General features: G+C 39.1%; 1 protein-coding gene across 1 annotated transcript in view; it reads left to right on the forward strand.

Annotated features, from left to right (window-relative positions):
- The window catches only part of LOC124107166 (iduronate 2-sulfatase), an 89,273-nt gene extending 87,822 nt beyond the window's left edge, over nt 1–1,451 (forward strand). The window contains exon 11 of the mRNA XM_046465077.2: nt 1,237–1,451. The gene's annotated coding sequence lies outside the window, so the exon portion shown is untranslated. The remainder of the gene's footprint in view (nt 1–1,236) is intronic.
- The last annotated feature ends 21,085 nt before the right edge of the window (nt 1,452–22,536 follow it).

The following is a 22,536-nucleotide window of genomic DNA, read 5'->3' on the forward strand; positions in this document are numbered from 1 at the left end:
CTTCATTTGATATTTTCTAAGTTCCTATTAGAGGAAGACACATTTATAGCAATTGCCTAGTTATTTACTGACTTCCAAACTTGTATAAATGGGCTTTGGTGGTACAATGAGAGTGTCTCAGTGGAATTTAGTGTTGGGCCAAGCTCTTTATGATATAGAGGCCACAATTCTTTTGGTCTGTTGTCTGGGAGCCAGTTCTAAGGCTAACTACTGTTAGCTTTTTCTTTCTGTTATCTCCTAGGAAGGTTGAGAAAATCATGCCCATTTCTTGGTCATCACAGCTTTTGGTATGTGATGTCCCTGATTGGTGAATCAGAGGAAGTCTATAGGCTAAAAGTCTTCATGTTTCTAAGAGAGAAGAACCATGTTGTTGGGTCTTTCCTTTGTGAAACAGGGACTTCTAGAGCCTTGCCATTCAAAGTGTGGTCTGAGGAGGACAGAATCAGCTTGTCAGAAATGCAGTTGTCAGGCCTACCCCAGATGCTTTGAATTAGAATTTTTCTTTCACAAGATCAGGAGGACTAGTATGGTCTTCAGAAAATTGGACTTAATCTTGGTTTCAAATTCTGGATCCACCACTTATTTAATGATGTGAATTTGAGTGTGTTAGTTAGCTGCTTTAAGTCTTGGCTATGAAATTAAAATGGAGATAATAATCAGACCCATCCAGTGGAATTTAGGTGATTAATTATATCAGGGCACAGAGCATGAAGGACATTACATATTAAGTTCCTAACAGGGGAGTGACGTGGCCAGAGGTGTGGTTTAAGAAGGATGGACTAGGGCAGGGCAGGATCCTTATCCTGTTCTTACAGGAAGATTAGTTTTTAGTAATAGACCCTACCCTAAGGATCCCATGGTTTTTCTAGTACAGCATAAGGTGGTGGGACTTCTCTTTCAACCAAGGGTAGGTGAGAGGAAGTTTAAAGGTAGGAGTCACAGCTGTGAGAGGAGGTGCCTCTTGACTCCTCCACTGATTAGGGAAGACACAGGAGAAAATAAAAATAGTAGACCACAGGTTGGAACAAAAGTGGGTCAAGCCTCTGCCTCAGCACCAGAGGAAGGTAACTTCTACAAAGAGCCAATTTCAGCCTGGGTTTTTTTTTTTTTTTTCTGTAGTGCTAGAGCCTCTGGCTAGAGCCAAGACTGAGCCTCCAGTTAAGCTAGGCAATGCAGGCAGGGGGGGGGGCACTTTCTTTAGACCTGGCTGTTTTGAGATAATTCCTATCTTTACAGGGACAAGATACCACCTCGACTGCTCTAGATTCTTTCAAACCCTACCAATCCTGCCAGGGGGATGTGTTCTGAAGCTCGGAACATTCGAAGTGCAAAGAGGAAAAGATTCTGTCAACTGACACCATCTATGACCTGAGATAGCATCTGCACACAGAGATCTCCCTGGACATGCCATTGTCTCCACTGAATAAAGCTGGCTACCTTGATTGTGCTAATATCTGTGTCATACGTTGTCTCTTTTTATATAACTGACTGGCCTCATTCTCCTGGTTCATCCCAGAGGTTCGCCATTAACCTTACTCAGAAGAACGAAAATCATGAAATTGCCTTGTGTGCACCTCCAGAAGTCGCAGTCTTTGGCCTTCCTTCCTTTGCATTCCCTACCCTTCTTCTCCTTTCTCTCCCTGCCATTTTATGTCATATTCACTTGGTTTACAGCTCATAAAATGTCATTTTGTTAAATCATGTTTTCATTTATGTGAGATGACTGTCAGGTTGAAGCTATTTTATTGTGTTAGGAGTCAGAAAACTATAAATAAAAATGCACTTTAAAATGGAATAATAAAACATTTTAGTTCTATTCCATCCAGTGGCTGGGGCTTAACAATCTACTAGTTGACAAACTGATTCAATGCTCATTGTGGACTATCTTCCATGTGGCTTGAGAATAGTGAAATTGAGATAGGGGTTTAGGAAAAGGAGAAAGAAATATGGAATATTAGGGGGAAATAACACACAAGCCATTGAAATGCAGAATCAAGCCATTGAGATCTAGACAACATTATTGTAAACCTTGGCCCATGTCCTTGACCCATGCCCTTGGCCTGGGCCATTGTAAAGTAAGGAAAATATTCAAGCAGAGAAAACTGGCATGAAATTGTGCTGCTCCACCCTGGATCCACCCACAGTCCACCTGCTGATATAACCTTTCTATAAATATTGGACTCTTAGCCCAAGTCAGGGTGGCTTCTCACTCTTGAGACAGCTCACATTTTCCCTTGAAAGCGTATCTGCCTTTCTAAATAAACTACTGTTGTCTCCACCTGTCTGGTTCATGCTGAAATTCTTTTCTGTCATGTATGTCAAGAACCCTACTGGTCCTCTGTTGAGTTTCCCATCTCTTCTGGGAACTCCTTGGACCCTTCTCTGGAGACATTTCTTTTCTAGCGACAAAATCATTCAAGATGTATTCCCTGCCCTCTGAGAACTAATAACCTATATGTAGGGATGATAGGTAGAATGTTATTCTGTGGTAGAAGTGTGGAACATTAATGTGGGAACATTAGTTAGCTACAGAAGAGTAGCTAATTCTTCCCCTGCACAGCCATGCAGGTCATATACTGTACAACGGTGACAAATTTAAGTAGAAACCATTCAAACTATAGATATAAAAAATAAGCATATTTATTAGAACAGTTTTCTTGTCAATGGAGAGCAGAACTGAAGGAAATGGAGCATTTCAAATTTCTCACATGGATTAACAGGTGGCCTTGAGTAGACACCTGATTAGAAGGACCATATAGAACAGATGGCATTACCTCTGGACTGTGCGTAGATCATAGGATTTGGCTCGTCAGGCTAAAGGCATTCCAGGGAGAGGGAGCATGAGTTGTTACAGAGGCAGAAGTCACAATGGTATGCCTGAGAAATAAAAGAGTGGCCTGGCAGGGCTGGTGCAGAGTATACATGGCCGGATGTATACTGTGTGGTCTGGAAACACAGTTTGGAATTAGTTCATAAAGAATATAATGTTGTGCTGAGGTTTTGTGAAGCCATCAAATTTTTTGTATTAATCTCTTTAAGAAAAATAATATGTAACATATATATTTGGCCTCAGAAAAAATGATTTAAGATGGAAAACATATCAGCATTGTTACAAATATGGGAAATGAAAAACCATTGAAGCAAGAGTCTCAAATTAAAAAGTCCACAGGTAATGAGTAAAGATAGTGGAGTGGATTTAAGAGACTAGAGGGTGACCTGAAGAATACGTAACCCTTAAAAGTGGGAACCATACTCATCTCTGGCTGAGTGTCCATAGGAGGTATTTACTGTAAGCTAAGTGTGGCCAGTCTCTTGAATCTTCATGAGAAGCTGTAAACTCGAATACTTTTGTATAAATCTAAGTTCTAGATTTTGGTAAGTAATTCAGATTCTAAAAAATTACTGTGTGCCATACAACACAGGCAAACAAGAGCCAACCAGTATACACTAGAGTAAATCAGTGGACCACTGGTTTGCAGCATCTCGACAATGAGAAATGGAGTAGAAAATTCTTCTAGAGACCTTATTTGAGATAACAATGAATATTAAGTAAACCTCTGAACTTGATTGTAGGCAAGACAATCATGGATGCCAGCTTTTGGTCATGACAAGAAAAGAAATGGAAGCAAATATAGCGTGCAATAGGTGGTCTTTTGTGGATACAGAAAAGTGAACTGAGATTAAATGGTTCATGCATACTACTTATACTAGTCATTTTGTGGCAAATCCTTCCTATGAGAGTGTTTCCTTAATGAACTTTGAGTTGATTGTAGCAGGATTACCAGCTAATTATGGCCCTAGGAATATTGCTGGAGAGAAGAGGTTCAAGGTGAAGAGTGAGTGGGTCAGGAATTTTCTATCACACTGATTTTTCTGGGCTATAATCCTTAAGTGTGGCTGTAAAGGAGTCAAGTACCACATCTAAGGGATTCTCTGCCCCTAGATTGAGGAGGCTTTGGAAATGTCTACTATTGTCCCTGTCCTACCCTCAGTCCCAGTTCAATTCACAAGTGCATATGCTCATTGGTGAATTAGCTGATGGTGTTTAAATTCCTAGTTACCATTGTTTCTGTGATTTATGCCCTTCTCAGGGCTTGGATTTTTAAACTTTGCTTGAATTTTTTGTTATCTAAAACATTACTTTAGGAAACTGTCTTTTTTTTTTTGAGAAACTTATGCTAGCTTTGGTTTGGTTTCTGTCACTTGCAATCAAAAGATTCCTGAGAAAGGGAGGTAGCCAAGGATGTATTCTGTGTTTTCTGAAAAATACCAAAAGAACGAATCATGGGACTAGTTAGCTGAAACTCAAAGGATATCTATACAGAATAATAAATGAGTCAGGGTACAGGGATTCTAGAAATCATTGTTTTCCTCATTAAGTGAAGGTTTTAGAGGGAAAGATGGTGTGCGTTGAAGGAAAGCCCATGTGACTTAAAGTCAAAATGGTGACCTACTTATAGTACCTCTCAGAGGTTTACTCAGAAAAAGTGAAGCATCATGATGTTGAACCCTAGGTCTGGCACTTCCTATTCATGTGATCCTTACTAAACTACTTATCCTCTGAGCCTTGGTTTCCTCATCTGTCAAATGAAGGGTGATAACAGAAACTTCTCAGGAATGTATCAAGCAGCTTACATGAGGTAGCACACATGAAGTCACCTAGTCCTGTGCCCTTGCTCTGGAGAGGCTTCATGAAAATTGATTTTCTTCTGTCCCTTCTTTACTTGATTGAATGTCATAAAGGAACCCATACTAATATTTCTTAAGAAGCACTTGATGGAGCTATTTGTCTTTGGAGCCTAACTTCAAATTTTAATCAACTATTTGCCACCTTCTTTCAGCTGTCCTGTTTATAATCATTTCCTCCTGTCCTGGTATTTTTCCTTCTCTTCATCATATAGAAGAATTTCTGATAATATGTGAATTCTTTTTAGACTAGGGGTTGGCTTGACATGGAAGTGATTGTTTTATGTTGCTGGTTTGCCTCTCCTTGCAATAGTGATCTTAGAAAGATGATTTTAGTGATGATGTTGTGGATTAATATCATGTGTCTGAAAAGGTAGAACCTAGGACCAAGATGCAAGCTATAGGAAGTGTTGCCTTTTCTGTTCTCCAGGTAAGTTTCCTTTGTTAAGGTGTTTGTGCACTGCTTCTGCTTCCCAAAGATGAAGGGGAAAACAAAAATAAAACCATGAGGCATTTTTGTTTATGTCACTGTTGTTTCATAGTAGTTTTATTACCTGTATGTATTTAGATATGAGAATTCAGAGAAGGCTTTGAAATATATTCCAAAGCTTCAGAGGTAGAGGGAGTACACTTAACTGGTTACTCAGTGTGTCTTTCAGGAAAATTATCTTCTAGTCTGCAGAGTTTGACAGAAGGCACTCTCTGCCTTTTATAGCCCTGCTCACTGAAGGGGGAGATGGAGGAGGAGAGAGGCTCTGGAGAATGTCCTGCAGAGGACCCACAGAGCTCTGTATTGCTTTCCAAAAGATACTTCTATCTCCTTTTCTTACTGTTAAAATTACCTGCAAGCCAGCTTCACTTAGCATAACCAATCCCTAAAAAACAAATGCCAAATGTCTTCTTTGATATAAGGAGAGTAACTAAGATCAGAGTAGGGACGAAGAGCAGGAGAAGAAGATTAACATTTAACAGGGATGAGAGGTGGGAGGGAAAGGGAGAGAGAAGGGAAATTGCATGGTAATAGAAGGAGACCCTCAGGGTTATACAGTGGAGGGGGTAGAGAGAGAGGAGGGGAGAGGTGGGGAGGGGGGAGGGTGGAGGATGGGAAAGGCAGCGGAGCACAACAGACACTAGTATGGCAATATGTAAATCAATGGATGTGTAACTGAGGTGATTCTGCAATATGTGTATGGGGTGAAGGTGGGAGTTCATAACCCACTTGAATCAAAGTGTGGAATATGATATGTCAAGAAATTTGTAATGTTTTGAACAACCCACAATAAAAAAAAAATTACCTGCAAGCCACGTAGGCCACATAAAATGAAGGCAAAAGAAATGAAGCTCATTAATCTCCCAAGACAGACATTTGTTATACAAAAGTCAAGTGACAGCTTTGAACCATAGCTTTACCTTCTGCACAGGAAAAGGCTTAGGCCACAGAAACTGCAGGAGTCTTGGATCTGCTCCCTGATAGGGAAGTTGCAGCAGCATCCTGAAAGGAGGCTGGTCCTGGAGTAATGTCATCTCCATGAATGAAAGCCCAGAGTTTCAGTTGCTGAAGTTGCTATTGATTAAAGAATCATGATAAATGAGGACATGACTGTGAATAAGATCAATGCTATGGACCTCAGAAGCAGGCCTCTTGTGAAACTTCATAGGAACATCAAAAACTCCTTTGGAGAAGTACTGATCTCTGGTCTGAGCAAGGACTTGAGGATTTTCAGGTTCTTCCAGGTGTATGGACCTTCATTGAGCTCTCAGATATAGGAGAGGCAGTACCTTTTAAGGGACAGAGTACTGTAGGTGGAGCCCAAGCCTATAGTGACCTGTGACTCAGACTGAAAACAACCTCTGGTCCTTAGCATAGCCTTGTGGTGACAATCCTGATTTTGGAGGTGGGTTGGCTGGGTTCAAATCCCAGCTCTGCTGCTCACAAACTGTGTGACCTGTGACAAGTTACTTAACCTTTCTGTGACTTAGTTTTTCTCTTATGAAATAAGAGAATAGCAATGGCATTCAATTCAAAGGATTGTGATGAAGATTAAATGAGTTAATATTTGTCAAGGGTCTAAGATAGTGTCTGCCACATCATAAGTGCTATATTAATTGCTTGCCAAATAAATTCCTTCCCTATTATTTTTCGTGCTATGTTCTCGCCATATTGCAATTACAGATATTATATTAATTGGGGTTCTACAGAGAAACAAAACCAATAAGGTATGTCTACATATTATACACACACATACATAAAGATTTGAATGAGATATATGTGTGTGTGTGTATATATATATATATACACACACACACATACACACACACATATATGTAAAGATATATACCTAAATGATATATATGATGACTATTTTATATATAAAATATCTCTAAATTTTGTGTATATCTATATCTATCTCTCTCTCTATATATATATCTTTACCTATATATGTATACATAAAAGGAGGGATTGGCTTATGTGATTAAGGGGACTGAGAACTTCCATTATCTGTTGTCTGCAAGTTGGAGACCTAGGAAAGCAAATCATGTTGTTGCAGTACAAATTCCAATGCATGAGAAGCAAGGAAGTTGAGAATATTCAGTCCTAGTCCAGTCTAAACCCCAAGAACCAAGAGTGCTAATATTTGAGGGCAAGAGAAGGTGAATGCCCCAGCTCAAGTAGAGAGGGAATTCCTCCATCCTCTGCCTTTTATTGTACTTAGGCCTTCCATGGATTAGAGACTGCCTGCCCACCCACATTTGGGAGGGCCATCTGCTTTACTTAGTCCATTAATTCAAATGTTAATCTCTTCCAGAAACAGCCTCATAGACACACTCAGAAATGTTTTACCAGCTATCTTAGCATCCCTTATCTCAGTCAAGTTGACACAAACAATTAACCATCACAAATCTACTCCTTATCAACTTGGTACCCATATGCATCTCTTTAACCATACTTAATCTCCAAATAAAGCCATAATAAGGCCATAGTTCACATTAACAAGATACAACTATCCTTTGTATCACTGAAAACATACTAATCCTTACTCCAGAAAAGGAGGTAAATAACTTGAGTGATAAGCTTTAATGTAAATACTATGTTGTAAAGTTAACATTACTGAAAATACTCATATAAAGTGAATGCATTGTATGTTATATGAAAAAAATAAAAAAGAAAACAAATATTTTCTTTGCATACACACACATATATATACACAAACACATTCATAGCAAAATAAGGAGAATGTACTGCCTTCATTATTGTAACTGGTATGTAGTAGGAGCTGGTATTTATATGCACATCCTTCCACTGCCCATTCTATATTCCCTTTGTCTCCAACAAGTACCTCAGCCGGTCATGGTGTTGTTGGGATGGCTCAAACCTTCATTCTTAAAGTGTCTGGGCCATTTGTAGTCCTGCTTGGATCAGGTTGTCAAGTTTCCCAGTGACCTTGATCATAGGGCATAGTAATACAGTACTGAGATACCCTAAGAAATCTCCTGTGTTTCAGACCTATTCTTCCTTACCTCCATTGTGGATCATTTTCCTTTGGTAATCCAGATCAATCACCCCATCCAACACAGTAACTCCCTTCTTGGCCTGTTGAATCAGACGCATGAGGAAGCCAAAATGGCCTGATGATAGTTTTAACTTCCAGCTCAGTGGAATCACACCTCTCCTGGTGGTAGTGTTCCTCCCACTAGAACCAAGACCTGTAGGCCAACAGAGCATAAAGTCTCAGAAATAGGAAGCAAAAATTTTGCAAGTGAGCTACTTGGGGTAATGGTGAATGGTGTCACTCTCATTTCTTCCTCTTGATTCCTGAATCCATGAATTATGGTGATAAGAGAGTTACCAGCTCATATTAAACACTGATTCAGAGTATATACAAGTTTCTGGAGAATATTGCCCCAGCTTGACAAGGTAATGCCACTTAGCTGTCATGGTAAATGAGTCTTCAAACGGGCTTTCCACTTTTCTATTGATGGTGCTTCAGAATGGTTGGGATGATGGCAAAACCTTTCAATCCTATGAATATGGGCCTACTGTTAAACTTCTTCTGCTGTGAAATGAGTATCTTGGTGAGAAGCAATGCTCTGTGGAATATCATGAAGGTGAATAAGGCATTCTGTAAGTCCAGGATGTTAGTTTTGACAGAAGTATTGTGTACAGGGAAGGCAAATCTATATCCAGAATGTCTATTACAGTAAGGACCAAACACTTTTATTTCGATGATGGATGTACTCTAATGTAATGAACCCGCCACTTAGTACCTGGATGATCACCCTGGACAATGGTGCACGTCAGAACTTCCTGACGCTGCAGGGATCCAAACAGGGCCTGCATTAGCCCTGACCGCTGCTACTGTAGAAGGGATTAGACCATCAGTGGGGGCTGGACTGCCTGCTCTTAAGAGTGTCTGAAGTCTAACTTCCCCACACTCACTGGGGCATTACGTCATTGCTCTTTGGGTGGCTGGTGTTCCTAGGAGTACAAATGAGGTGTGAAGTAACTTCTGATCTTTTCTGGCACAGTGCAAAGTTGTGCAAGGCTTAGGGAAATAGTTAGCTACACTGAGCAAGCCTTTCCCAAGTCAGTATTGGGGAAAAAAATCACTCCATTAGAAGTGCTAAATGAGGATCATAATGAGATATCCAAAGTCTTGCCAAGTGAATTTAATCACTTTCTGATCCCAACAGCCACACAATTCAACTCTTTCTTAGCATAATTAAGCAAGTGACAATGAGGATACTATTCTAAGACATGGTAATGAGATGCCGAGGGGCCTGAATTCAGCTGGAGGGGAATTCCTATTAAATATTTATTAGATATGCAAGTTCTTTAATAGCTAGAAAAAATAAAAAAGGGAAATTTAGTTAAGTGAGGTCCATTTCCTTTGAAATTAAACTGTTAAAAACAGAAGCTGCTGGGTCACTCCTTGTAAGCATCTTTATCTTTCTGGCTTGAAGGCTTGGCTAGACTTTCCAGCCATAAAACTCCTAGGTGCAGGAGCCACAGAGAAGAAGACTAAACTATGGAATGATGGAGTAAATAAGAAAGAAATAGTGAGAAGTAGCCGGCTGGGGTAGAAAGAGTGAGTTTTACAGTCTCCAGATAAACTGATGTTTGAATTTGAGTTAAAAACCACTAGGTGCCATTATTACCTTATGTGCATATATGACTACATGACCAGTGTAACTGTAAAATCATGTACAACCAGAAGAATGAGAAGTTATACTCCATTTATGTATGTGGATCAAAATGCATTCTACTGTCATGTATAACTAGTTAGAACAAATAAAAACACCCACTATGCACACATGCTCTCTCTCATACACACTATTCTGAGCCTACCATCTCCTGCTCTGTAAAATGGGTTCATTCATACCTACCTCACAGGGCTATTTAGGGACTAAATATGACAATGACTGTGAAAGTGTTTTCCAAACTGGGAAGCACTATACACACAAAAGATGCTTGGCCCATTGGCTCTTAGGCCAGAGAATCCTCTGTGGTGTTAGCAAGCTCCTACCAGAATTCAAATCCTCCTCCAGCTGCCATTTCAGGGGGAAAGCATATGGAGCTGGCTGGAAGATTGAAGCTCTGCTACACATTGAATTGTTCCTCCTTAGCAAGGGACGCCCTGCACACTGACAAGGACTGTGATCAAGCATTCCTCCTAATGGATGTTAATCACTATGCAAAAAAGATGCAGGCTCCAGGCCTGGCCAGCAGGAAGGTGAATTCAATCTCTGTTGGGTCTCCTAGGGGGGTGTTTTGGCCGATTATGGGCATTCCATGTGCAAAAGGCAGACTAGAGAGGGGCTTTTCTTGGGCCTTCAGGCCATCCCTGGGAAGCTTGGATGACTAAGGTTGTGGTGAGCAGGGGGAAAGCCTCCCAGCAGTCCTCTTCCACCAGAAACTCACAAATTACCTCCCTTTCTAGACTTTTTCTTGACTAATTTTATCATAACACAGAGTGATAGCAATAACTGCATTGTTTTTATGTGTTAGTGTTCAGGACTATTATTACATTTTGTTGGACAGTATCTTATATTTGTATAAATCTCTCTCTGTTCTGCTTAATTATGTTGCCTTGAACTCTGCTTCAATAGCAATGGTATGGATCCTGATTCCTTTGTATTTTTTTTATTGTTGGTTGTTCAAAACATTACATAGTTCTTGACATATCATATTTCACACTTTGATTCAAGTGGGTTATGAACTCCCATTTTTGCCCCGTATACAGATTGCAGAATCACATCCGTTACACATCCACTGATTTACATATTGCCATACTAGTGTCTGTTGTATTCTGCTGCCTTTCCCATCCTCCACCCTCCCCCCTCCCCACCTCTCCCCTCTTCTCTCTCTACCCCCTCTACTGTCATTCATTTCTCCCCCTTGTATTATTTTCCCCTTTCCCCTCACTTCCTCTTGTATGTAATTTTGTATAACCCTGAGGGTCTCCTTCCATTTCCATGCAATTTCCCTTCTCTCTCCCTTTCCCTCCCACCTCTCATCCCTGTTTAATGTTAATCTTCTTCTCATGCTCTTCCTCCCTACTCTGTTCTTAGTTACTCTCCTTATATCAAAGAAGACATTTGGCATTTGTTTTTAGGGATTGGCTAGCTTCACTTAGCATAATCTGCTCTAATGCCATCCATTTCCCTGCAAATGCCATGATTTTGTTATTTTTTAATGCAGAGTAATACTCCATTGTGTATAAATGCCACATATTTTTTTATCCATTCGTCTATTGAAGGGCATCTAGGTTGGTTCCACAGTCTAGCTATTGTGAATTGTGCTGCTATGAACATCGATGTAGCAGTGTCCCTGTAGTGCTCTTTTTAGGTCTTTAGGGAATAGACCGAGAAGGGGAATAGCTGGGTCAAATGGTGGTTCCATTTCCAGCTTTCCAAGAAATCTCCATACTGCTTTCCAAATTGGCTGCACCAATTTGCAGTCCCACCAGCAATGTACAAATGTACCCTTTTCCCCACATCCTCGCCAGCACTTGTTGTTGTTTGACTTCATAATGGCTGCCAATCTTACTGGAGTGAGATGGTATCTTAGGGTGGTTTTGATTTGCATTTCTCTGACTGCTAGAGATGGTGAGCATTTTTTCATGTACTTGTTGATTGATTGTATGTCCTCCTCTGAGAAGTGTCTGTTGAGGTCCTTGGCCCATTTGTTGATTGGGTTGTTTGTTTTCTTATTGTCTAATTTTTTGAATTCTTTGTATACTCTGGATATTAGGGTTCTATCTGAAGTGTGAGGAGTAAAGATTTGTTCCCAGGATGTAGGCTCCCTATTTACCTCTCTTATTGTTTCTTTTGCTGAGAAAAAACTTTTTAGTTTGAGTAAGTCCCATTTGTTGATTCTAGTTATTAACTCTTGTGCTATGGGTGTCCTATTGAGGAATTTGGAGCCTGACCCCACAGTATGTAGATCGTAGCCAACATTTTCTTCTATCAGACGCCGTGTCTCTGATTTGATATCAAGCTCCTTGATCCATTTTGAGTTAACTTTTGTGCATGGCGAGAGAAAGGGATTCAGTTTCATTTTGTTGCATATTGATTTCCAGTTTTCCCAGCACCATTTGTTGAAGATGCTATCCTTCTTCCATTGCATGCTTTTAGCCCCTTTATCAAATATAAGATAGTTGTAATTTTGTGGATTGGTTTCTGTGTCCTCTATTCTGTACCATTGGTCCACCCGCCTGTTTTGGTACCAGTACCATGCTGTTTTTGTTACTATTGCTCTGTAGTATAGTTCAAAATCTGGTATCGCTATACGGCCTGACTCACACTTCCTGCTTAGAATTTCTTTTGCTATTCTGGGTCTTTTGTTTTTCCATATGAATTTCATAATTGCTTTATCTATTTCTACTAGAAATGCCCTTGGGATTTTGATTAGCATTGCATTAAACCTATAGAGAACTTTGGGTAATATCGCCATTTTAATGATGTTAGTTCTTCCTATCCATGAACAGGGTATATTTTTCCATCTTCTAAGGTCTTCTTCTATTTCTCTCTTTAGGGTTCTGTAGTTTTCATTGTATAAATCTTTCACCTCTTTTTTTAGGTTGATTCCCAAGTATTTTATTTTTTTGAGGATATTGTGCATGGGGTTGTTGTCCTCATTTCCATTTCAGAAGATTTGTCGCTGATATACAGGAATGCCTTTGGTTTATGTGTGTTGATTTTATATCCTGCCACTTTGCTGAATTCATTTATTAACTCTAGTAGTTTCTTTGTAGACCCTTTTGGGTCTGTTAGATATAGTATCATATCATCCGCAAATAGTGATAATTTAAGTTCTTCTTTTTCCTATTTTTATGCCTTTAATTTCTTTCATCTGTCTAATTGCTCTGGCCAGTGTTTCGAGAACTATGTTGAACAGAAGTGGTGAGAGAGGACATCCCTGTCTTGTTCCAGATTTTAGAGGGAATGCCTTCAATTTTTCTCTGTTCAGAATGATGCTAGCCTGAGGCTTAGCATAGATAGCTTTTACAATGTTGAGGTAATTTCCTGTTACCCTAGTTTTTCTAGAGTTTTCAACATAAAGGGATGCTGTACTTTGTCGAATGCTTTTTCTGCATCTATCGAGATGCTCATATGGTTCTTATCTTTAAGTCTATTGATGTGGTGAATAACATTTATTGATTTTCGTATATTGAACCAGCCTTGCATCCCAGGGATGAATCCTACTTGATCATGGTGCACAATTTTTTTTGATATGTTTTTGTATCGATTCACCAGAATTTTATTGAGGATTTTTGCCTCTAGGTTCATTAGAGATATTGGTCTGTAGTTTTCTTTCTTTGAAGTGTCTTTGTCTGGTTTAGGAATCAGGGTGATGTTGGCCTCGTAGAATGAATTTGGAAGTTCTCCCTCTTTCTCTATTTCCTGGAATAGCTTGAAAAGTATTGGTATTAGTTCTTCTTTAAAGGTTTTGTAAAACTCTGCTGTATACCCATCCGGTCCTGGGCTTTTCTTAGTTGGTAGTCGTTTGATGGCTTCTTCTATTTCCTCAATTGATATTGGTCTTTTTAGGTTGTCTATATCCTCCTGACTCAATCTGGGCAGATCATATGACTTAAGAAATTTATCGATGCCTTCACTATTTTCTATTTTATTGGAGTATAAGGATTCAAAATAATTTCTAATTATCTTCTGTATTTCTGAAGTGTCTGTTGTGATATTGCCTTTTTCATCCCGTATGCTAGTAATTTGAGTTCTCTCTCTTCTTCTCTTCGTTAGCATGGCTAAGGGTCTGTTGGTCTTATTTATTTTTTCAAAGAACCAACTTTTAGTTTTGTCAATTTTTTAAATTGTTTCTTTTGTTTCGATTTCATTAATTTCAGCTCTGATTTTAATTATTTCTTGCCTTATACTTCTTTTGCTGTTGTTTTGCTCTTCTTTTTCTAGGATTTTGAGATGAAGTGTGAGATCATTTATTTGTTGTTTTTTTCTTTTTTTAAGGAATGAACTCCAGGCAATGAATTTTCCTCTTAGATCTGCTTTCATTGTGTCCCATAGATTCTGATATGTTGTGTCTGTGTTTTCATTTATCTCTAAGAATTTTTTAATTTCCTCCTTGATGTCTTCTATAACCCATTGATCATTCAGTAACCTATTGTTCATTCTCCAAGTGATGCATGATTTTTCCTTCCTTCTTTTATCGTTGATTTCCAGTTTCATTCCATTATGATCAGATAAGATGCATGGTATTATCTCTACTCCTTTATAATGTCTAAGAGTTTCCCTGTGACATAATATATGATCTATTTTTGAGAAGGATCAATGTGCTGCTGAGAAAAAAAGTGTAACTGCTTGATGTTGGGTGGTATATTCTATATATGTCAATTAAGTCTCGGTTATTAATTGTATTATTGAGTTCTATAGTTTCTTTATTCAACTTTTGTTTGGAAGATCTGTCCAGTGGCGAGAGAGGTGTGTTGAAGTCTCCCATAATTATTGTATGGTGGTCTATTAGACTCTTGAACTTGAGAAGAGTTTGTTTGATGAACATAGCTGCACCATTGTTTGGGGCATATATATTTATGATTGTTATGTCTTGTTGGTGTATGGTTCCCTTGAGCAGTATGTAGTGTCCCTCTTTATCCCTTCTGATTAACTTTGGCTTGAAATCTATTTTATTTGATATGAGTATGGACACTCCTGCTTGTTTCCGAAGTCCATATGAGTGATGTGATTTTTCCCAACTTTTCACCTTCAGTCTATGTATGTCTTTTCCTATCAAATGCATCTCCTGTAGGCAGCATATTGTTGGATCTCTTTTTATTTGATCCATTCTACTAGCCTGTGTCTCTTAATTGGTGAGTTTAAGCCATTAACATTTAGGGTTATTATTGAGATATGGATTGTCGTTCCAGCCATATTTGTTTATTTATGTTACTTAACATGGTTTGTTTTTCCTCTTTGATTATTTTCCCCCCCTTTATTGTCCTACTTCCCACTGTTGGTTTTCATTGTTATTTTCCATTTCCTCTTCCTGTAATGTTTTGCCGAGGATGTTTTGAAGAGATGGTTTTCTAGCTGCAAATTCTTTTAACTTTTCTTTATCGTGGAAGGTTTTAATTTCCTCTTCCATTCTGAAGCTTAATTTCGCTGGATACACAATTCTTGGTTGGAACCCATTTTCTCTCAGTGTTTGAAATATATTATTCCAGGATCTTCTAGCTTTCAGAGTCTGTGTTGAAAGATCAGCTGTTATCCTGATTGGTTTACCCCTAAATGTAATCTGCTTCCTTTCTCTTGTAGCTTTTAAAATTCTCTCCTTATTCTGTATGTTGGGCATCTTCATTATAATGTGTCTAGGTGTGGATCTCTTATGATTTTGCACATTCGGCGTCCTGTAGGCTTCTAGGATTTGGGATTCTGTCTCATTCTTCAAGTCTGGGAAGTTTTCTCGTATTATTTCGTTGAACAGATTGCTCATTCCTTTGGTTTGGAGTTCTATACCTTCCTGTATCCCAATAACTCTTAAGTTTGGTCTCTTTATGTTATCCCATATTTTTTGGATGTTCTGCTCATGGTTTCTTAACACTCTCGCTGAGCTATGTTCTTTTCCAGTTGAAATACTTTGTCTTCATTGTCTGATGTTCTATCTTCTAAGTGTTCTACTCTGTAGGTAGTATTCTCATTTGAGTTTTTAAGTTGGTTTATTGCTTCCTGCATTTCTAGGATTTCTGTTTGTTTGTTTTTTATAACCTCTGTCTCCCTGTATAGTTGATCCTTTGCTTCTTGGATTTGTTTATGTAATTCATTGTTGAAGTGATCTTTCATTGTCTGATTTTGCTGTCTGATGTCTTCCTTGAGACTCCAGATCATCTGAAGCATGTATATCCTGAATTCTTTATCTGACATTCCATCTGCTGCAGCTATTACCTCTTCTAAAGTTGAGTTGACCTGCATTGCTTGTGGTCCTTTCTTTCCTTGTCTTTTCATACTGCTCGCGTTTCTTTCTGCTTGGTGAAACTGTTGTGATTGAATTTTCCCTCTATATATTTATATTGCTCTTGTATAGTTGCAAAGTCTCCCTTGCAGGGGCGGGCGGTGGCTGTGCTCCTCCTCCAATTGGGGTGATCTGTCTATCATGCCGGCGGGCCGCTGGGCCCCTTCTCCGGGTCGTGTGGTCTGCCTACCTTGCGGGCGGCAGCTGGGCCCTTCCTCCAATTGGGGTGATGTGTCTACCACGCTGGCGGGCCTCTGGGCCTGTTCTGCTGGTCGGTCCCAGGTCTGCCTACCTTGCAGGCACGGGCGGCGGCTCTGCTCTGCCCCTTCTCCAATTGGGGTGATTTGTCTACCACGCCGGCGGGCCGCTGGGCCTGTTCTTCCTTTGTATTTTATTCATAGATGTATGTTGGCTTTTTTGTTTTCTGCTTTGGGCTTAAGTGGACCTATACTAGCCCTAAAAATGTTGATGGGGACAGTAATAGATTCAGCAGGACTCAATGACTAATAGTGAGGCTCAGAGGCAGTAGTCAAAGCACTCCCTTAGTCTAAGCAGCTATTTTATGAGAATCTGACTATGACTTCTGAATGCTGTTGCCTGTTCCTCTCTATCCCTGATGTTTTAGTCAGCTTTTTCACTGTAGTGACCAAAAGATCTGACAGGAGCAATTAGAGGAGGAAAAGTTTATTTGTGGCTCATAGTTTCAAAGGTGCCAGTCCATAGATGGCCAACTCCATTCCTCAGGACTGGAGGTGAGGCAGCATATTATGATGGAAGGGTGTGCATAGAGGGATGTGGTTCCAGATATGGTTCCAGGAAGCTGAGAGAGACAGCCCCACTCTCTGGGGACAAAATATAAACTTCAAGGTGACATCCCAAAGGACCCACTTCTTCCAGCCACACCCTACCTGCCTTCAGTTACCACTCAGTTAATCTCTATCAGAGGATTAACTCACTCACAACCCAATCATTTTACCTCTAAACTTTCTTGCACTATCTCATACATAAGCTTTTGAGGGACAACTCATATCCAAACCATAACAATTGGCCTCTACCTGCTGCTTCTGGCTTCCTAGAACCAGCAATATGATCTTTGTCACTTTTTGGTGTCTACTTTCTGGGTCAGTTGTTTTCCCAAACTGAGTCCAGTCTAATTTTGCCTATAGTCCCATCTGCCAGTGAATGTAATGTACACACAGGTCTTGCTGCCTAGACACCTTCCCAGTCCTAGATAAAATTAATAAGGGTAAGTACTTTAGAAACTAGCAGAATTTATGCAGTAATAATCAATCTCTCTAAAATTTCAATCTCTCTAAAATTTAGAAACTATGTATCTATGATCTATACCAAGGTTGGATTCTAATAAAAGGAGTAGGAATACCAAGTCTACAAAGCCAAGTAGATTTGAAGTGTGGGTAATTCCCAGGCACCATGCAAACTGGCAGAGCCTGCTATCAGAAGCTGCTGGTGCTGCTCTTGGGTTCAAGGAGAGGCCAGTTGCAGGAGGCCATGCCCTGAATCATGCAATCTGTCGGGATGATGAGATACAGCAGCACTCAGATAGCCTGGAACTGGAGGCTTAATACATTTTAGATGGGAGAAAAGACCACATAGAACATTTCATCACATTCAAATGTGTGTCCTCTGTGCTGGGCACTCTGGTTGGGGTGGCTCCTGTGTGTTGTTCACAGACACAGTTTATATAAACAGACTAAGGGGAGGAGAGTTCCTTCTAGGGAGATGGTGGAAGCTCATCCTATGTTTATAAATTAAATAACTAGTAATTTGACTTTTCACATTCTGTATTTTTCCACTTATTTAAAAGAGTATGCATTTTTTATAGGTGACTTGCACTTTATAGTTTAGAAAGTGTGTTCATGTATTAATTAGTTGGGTTCTCAATACAACTGCATGTTTTCCTTTCTACATTTTTTTATTGGTGGATTATAATAGTACATAATTATGTGATTTGTTGTTATATATTCATATATGTTCACAATATAAAAAAATTTAATTTGGTTAGAATCATAGAATCACTCCCTAGCATTCCCCCCTTCCTTCTTCCCACCTCATGGTCCCTTTCCTCTACTGATCCCCCTTTTATTTTCTCCCCCACCTGTCTTTTCTTTATTTTTCTCTAGGTTCTACATGTGAGAGAAAACACATGACCCCTTGGACCCTTGACCTTCTGAGTTTGGTTTATTTTGCTGAACACAGTGTTCTCAAGTTCCATCCATTTTCCTGTAAATGACAAAATTTAATTTTTCCTTATGGCTGAATAAACTCCATTGTCAACACAAGTATTTAGATCAGGGTGGAATATATTTATTTATTTATTATTTTACTCAGCTATAATTTTTACTTTTATCCATAATTTTTGTTATATAAATTCCCTTTGTTTAGCTCTGTATGTCATCATTTATTCATTTATTTATTTCCCCCAGCTTTATGGAGGCATAATTGACAAATAAAATGTGTACATATTGAAGCTGTACTAGGTCTTTTTTTTCTGTGGAATTTAAATCCAGGCCCTTAGATATCTAGTTTGAGGTTCTCTGGGAAAAACCACTACTGCTGTCATCACTCCGTATGAGCCATAACAAATAACCATGTTTGGGACATTCTCCACATACCATTAAAATGCTAAAGAAGTATAGCTGCAAAAACATTGGATTTCTACAATTGTGCTTCATTCTTGAAGCCTCAGGACAGAAGAATAATAAAAGCATTCATTAAAATATTTAGATCAACTGACAGCAGCAATAATTAAATACTCATGGCAGCATTAAGCTGTGTTTTAGATTAGTCTGAGTGGAGAAACTCTTATAGAAAAGGCTATCTTCATTATCTTAGGCAAAGGGACTTCTGCTGAGCAGCTGTAGGTCATTGAGAACAGGCAGTGGAGCAGTGGGAAAATACTGAAGGTCTGTCGGGGAAGGGTTCTCATGTATCTGAGGACCAAAGAGTTGGAGGTTCCAGGAGGCAAAATCTTCTAATGATGGCAGCTTCCTTGCTTGCAGAAATGATTAATCTTGAGATGTCAAGGGTCCCCAGGGCAGGTGCCCAAAGGGTATGGAAACCTTGAAATCACTTCCTAAGGACCTGGATCATAGTTTGTTCCATGCTGATGCTCAAGAGAACACTTACAAAGCACCTGTCCTAGAAAGGGCACTAAGCATTAGACCTGGAATTCAAGGCCTTGTTAATTGACTCCATCTAGGGTCACAATGGCTTCAGAGGGGTTCCTATTGGAGTTTTCCATTGAGAATCTTTGGTGCCCTGTGGCTGGGAGAGGTAAACTCACAAAGCTGGCAATTTCAAGGTCAGCCTAGGAAATTTAATATAACCCAGTCTCAAAAAAAGGGCCAGACCTGTAGCTCAATAATCAAGAACCTCTGGGTTTGATCCCCAATAAAGAAGAAAGGAAGGAGGAAAGAAAGAAAAAAAGAAAGAAAGAAAGAAAGAAAGAAAGAGTCAAAATCTGGACATTGCTGATTGAATCCCCAAAGTATAGGTTAACATGTTCCTCTATCTTTTATATTTCTTATGAATTGGTAGTTAGATCTTTAGTCTTGATCCAATTCACATCTGATTGGGAGACAGGCAAGAATAATATGTCATATAGGTGATACTGGTTATCTCTTTCAGAGGCATATCATGTCTAGGTCTTGTATACCAGTGATCATTTTTCAATGCCAAGATCCACTTCTTCACTACTGATTGCAAAATGGCAATATTCCAATTCTAATTACATCTTCAATTATTGGCTAGAATATTTTATAAAGAAAGTTTCCCTCATATGTGATTTGGTTTCCCAGTATTATAGTCCATATAGATAATGCAGAATAATAATTTCCCCTTAATTACAAATTTTAAAAACATTAAGTTGGAGTTGGGCGCAGTGGCACACACCTGTAATTCCAGCAGCTTGGGAGGCCGAGGCAAGAGGATCATGAGTTCAAAGCCAGCCTCAGCAAAAGTGAGGTGCTAAGCAATTCAGTGAGACCCTGTCTCTAAATAAAATACAAAATAAGGCTGGGGATGTGGCTTAGTAGTCAAGTGCCCCTGAGTTCAATCCCTGGTACCAACAAAATAAAAGAAAACATTAATTTGGTTCCCTATCATCATTAAAAATTGACCTAAAATTTTTAATGAAAAAAGTCATAGATTTAAACATAGTTAATTGTGTTCAATCCATTGAATTCTGTTTTTGAACCTAAATTGTCCCATGTTTGGTCAGTAAGTTGGCTAATGAGTCATTTTGCCATGCCCCAATAGTCATTGATAGTTTCCTCATTTTGTACATTTCCTGCCCCAAATCTGTAATTAGCCATTTCTCCAAGAAACTCTTTTCTTCCTCCCTTCCTCCCTCCCTCCTTCCCTTCTCTCTCTCTCTCTCTCTCTCTCTCTCTCTCTCTCTCTCTCTCTCTCATAATGGGGATTGAACCCAGAGGTACTTTACCACTAAGCAACACCCTCAGTTCTTTTATGTTTTATTTTGAGACGGTCTTGCTAAGTTGCTCAGGGCCTTACTAAGTTGCTGAGGCTGGCTTTGAACTAACTCATGATCCTTCTGACTCAGGCTCCCAAGTTGCTGAGATTACAAGCATGTACCACTGTACGTGGCTTTTAATTTTTTTTAAAAGCAGAATGCATTAAAATTCTTATTACAGATATAGAGCATGATTTTTCATATCTCTGGTTGTATGCAAAGTATATTCACATCAATTCATGTCTTCATACCTGTACTTTGGATAATAATGACCATAACATTCCACCATCGTTTCTAACTCCATGTCCCCTCCCTTCCCCTCCCACTCCTCTGCCCTATCTAGAGTTCATCTATTCCTCCCATGCTCCCCCTCCCTACCCCACTATGAATCAGGCTCCTTATATCAGAGAAAACATTTAGCATTTGTTTTTTTGGGATTGGCTAACTTCACTTAGCATTATCTTCTCCAACTCCATCCGTTTACCTGAAAATGCCATGATTTTATTCTCTTTTATTCTTGAGTAAAATTCCATTGTGTATATATACTACATTTTTTATTCATTCATCTACTGGAGGGCATCTAGGTTGGTTCCTCAGTTTAGCTATTGTGAATTGTGCTGCTATAAACATTGATGTGGCTGTGTCCCTGTAGTATATGCTGTTTTTAAGTCCTTTGGGCATCGACCAAAGAGAGGGATAGCTGCGTCAAATGGCAGTTCCATTCCTAATTTTCCAAGAAATCTCTATACTACTTTCCATATAAATGGGATGGACTCAAACTAAAAAGTTTCTTCTCAGCAAAAGAAACAATCTGTGAGGTGAATAGAGAGCCGATATCTTGGGAGCAAATCTTTACCCCTCACACATCAGATAGAGCACTAATCTCTAGGGTATATAAGAACTCAAAAAGCTAAGCACCAAAAAACCCTATAACCCAATCAATAAATGGGCGAAGGACCTGAACAGACACTTCTGAGAAGACGATATACATCAATCAACAAATATATGAAAAAAATGTTCATCATTGCTAGTAATTAGAGAAATGCAAACTACTCTAAGATCTCACTCCAGTCAGAATGGCCGCTACCAAGAATACAAACAACAATAAGTGTTGGCAAGGATGTGGGGGAAAAGGCACACTCATACACTGCTGGTGGGGCTCCAAATTGGCTTTTTATTTTTTATTGCGACAGGGTCTCACTTAATTTATTCTGGTTGGCCTCAAACTTGTGATCCCCTTGCTTCAGTCTCCTGAGTTACTGAGGTTACAGGCATGCACCACTGGAGCATATTGAGATCTTCTTCATTGCTTTCTTTTAGTGAGAAATGGTACTTCAAGACCATTTGTACATTTGCTGGATCATTAGCTGTTTCTAGAGTTTCTCATTGGAAAAGCTAGGAAATATATTTTTTAAGATTAGATCACACATTCATACTGATTCCAATTCAGGACAATAGGGTGTTTATATAATGTCTTCTAGCTTACTTCCACATTTCCTTACTCCCACACTACAAAATCATAGTTTTCAAGGCCACAGGGCATATTAGAATTAAAATATTATGCAATTTCTTATCTCATCTTACAAAACTATTTTTGTAGTCTAACAGTACTAGTGTTACTACCACCAGTGTGATTATTGTAAATAATTTACAGTTTTTATAGCTTTTTATCCTTAAAGTAAGTCTCTCTAGGGATGTATTATCAAACTGCTGTGTTTGGAAGTCATGTGGAATTGTTTCTCCCCGCCACCTATTACATACACTATTAGATTCATTAATTTCATATTGCTTTCAATTTTTAGGAATTACTATTTTATAGTGTTGTTTATGATTATGTAATATGGTTATATGGTTCCAAAGTACATCTACAAACCAAATACAT

Source organism: Marmota monax, unplaced genomic scaffold (genome assembly GCF_021218885.2).
Source record: "Marmota monax isolate L192 unplaced genomic scaffold, Marmota_monax_Labrador192_F-V1.1 WCK01_AAM20220418_F8-fsc00306, whole genome shotgun sequence".
Classification (NCBI taxonomy): Eukaryota; Metazoa; Chordata; class Mammalia; order Rodentia; family Sciuridae; genus Marmota; species Marmota monax.